The sequence below is a fragment of the Peromyscus californicus genome, unplaced genomic scaffold, assembly GCF_007827085.1.
Source record: "Peromyscus californicus insignis strain IS unplaced genomic scaffold, ASM782708v3 Scaffold_10__1_contigs__length_136768540, whole genome shotgun sequence".
Classification (NCBI taxonomy): Eukaryota; Metazoa; Chordata; class Mammalia; order Rodentia; family Cricetidae; genus Peromyscus; species Peromyscus californicus.
Genome location: NW_026294391.1, coordinates 47,515,948 through 47,518,301, shown reverse-complemented (window position 1 = coordinate 47,518,301; position 2,354 = coordinate 47,515,948).

The following is a 2,354-nucleotide window of genomic DNA, read 5'->3' as shown; positions in this document are numbered from 1 at the left end:
CATCCCTGGGCATGTGGTCTTGGGCTATAAGATAGCAGGCTATGCAGGCCCTGTAAAGCAAGCCAGTAAGCAACACCCCTCCATCGCCTCTGCATCAGCTCCTGCCTCCAGGATCCTGCCCTGTTTGAGTTCCTGTCCTGACTTCCTTCAATGCAATTATATGGAAGTATAAGTTAAATAAACATCTTCTTCCCAAAGTAGCTTTTGTCATAGTGTTTCAACATAGCAATGGTAACCATAACTAAGACACTCTCCTAGAACAGCAAGAAAAGCATCTCTTCTTTCACTGGATATTGTGCTGTCTAGATTATTATAATTACCTATCTCAAAATGTCACCAACTTTGTAAGATGCATGTAAAATTTTTTTAAGGAGCTTAGTTTCTAAGGACATCACTAAACTACTTAAACTCGTAACTCAAAACTCTCCTTTATTTTTCTGCTTTGTGATGTTTAAAAACATACATACATTTATATTCTAATCCAATGTGAGGCAGAGATTGTCTCACTGTGTATGAAAGCATTTACCTGATAGACTACTGGATCCCATAAGTAGAGATAGAGCTTTGTTCACAAGACATACCTCACAAAGTCAGTGGAGATGTTTTTTAATATCCTTCAATTGTTCAGTCATGGGGAAGGACAGTATCCAGAAAGCTGTTATACAACCAGTTTAACACTGCTTATTTCTATTTTGTAACTACTTTCAGGTGTTATTTCTGATGCTGTCTTTTAAAATATATTATGTCATTCCTCTCCTTCCTTTAGAACTTCTGAATTGATGATTTATAATTGTCATGTTTAGTTAGTTCAGTACAGAATGAGCAGATAGAGTAGATAATAAATACTCACTACCATTATGCATATTCTAATCTTATGCTTAATTTATATTAACATGTGTCAAATATAATTTTCAAGCAAAAACTTCAAAAGTTTGTATTACTAATTTTATATATATATATAATATAATATTATATATAATTCAAAAGTTAAGCCTCTGTTGTATATGTTACCTAGAATTTTTAGGAGAAATGGATACTGATATCTCAAGACAATGGGAAATCCATTTCTTGGTTCTATTCCCATTAAATGTGAGTAAGAGCCTCTTTGAAACTCTTGGCTCAATATTTGACATGATAGGTTTTTATTAGGTAATACTAGTAATGAGTAAGTAGATAATTAGAAGTTGAATTTAAAGAAAAATAATTGTGTTTTAAAATTAATGTGGTGTTATTTGTTAAGTCAGCAACTTTAGTTAATTAGTAAACATCAAACAGTGTAATCAAGATTGTGTTATAGGAGCTGGAGAGATTGCTTAGTAGTTAAGAGCATGTACTGCCTTTGTAGAGGACACAAGTTTGGCTTCAGCACCGACATGAGGTGGTTCATAATTGCCTGTAAGTACATCTCTACAGAATCTACCACCCTATTCTCCTCAGGCCTCATTGGGCACCTGAAATCACATGCATAAACTCATATACAATACACACATGCACATCGACACACATATACACATCATTGAAAATAAAATAAATATTTTTAAAAGCTATCTTATAATTTTCCATGGAAAGCCATAGAGATATGTCAAATCAAAGAAAACATGTGAACAAGATATTGGATATGGGACTGGAGATGTTGCTCAGTGGTTAAGAACACAGGCTGCTCTTCCAGACTACCTTTGTTCAGTTCCCAGAACCCACATGGTAGCTCACAAATACATATAACACCACTTCCAGAGGACTGGATACATCCTTCTGTTCTCTGCTGGTGCCAGGCATGTTTGTGACATACAGACATACATGCAAGCCAAAAGCACCCATAACATAAAATAATAAAAAGTAAAGATATTGGACATGCATATTACTTTCTTTTTTGTTATTGGTTTTGTTTTTCTGGGACAAAGGTTTCATAATGTTGTCTTGGCTGTCCTGAAACTCACTTTGTAGACCAGGTTGGCCTTGAACTCATAGAGATCTGTCTGCCTCTGACTCCTGAGTGCTGGGACCAAAGGTGTGCACCACCACATCTAGTGCATATTTCTTTGATAAACTACTTGATACCATTACCATTAAATGAAGCACTCATTTCCTAGTCATGGAAGAATAGAAAAAAAAAACAGTAACTATAAAACTGTTTAAAATAAAATTATATTACATTGCTTCAAATAGTTGTGAATTTTTTATCAATAGAAAGTTTGTAAATTAGAATTATCCTAATATATCAGATATTGGTAGCATATATACAACTTTATGAATCTAATATATTTGCAATTTTGAAGACAGAATTTCTTTTTTTTCATGGAATAAAAACTGTATTTACACGAACATATCATTATACAAGGGTTTTAAAAGGAAAA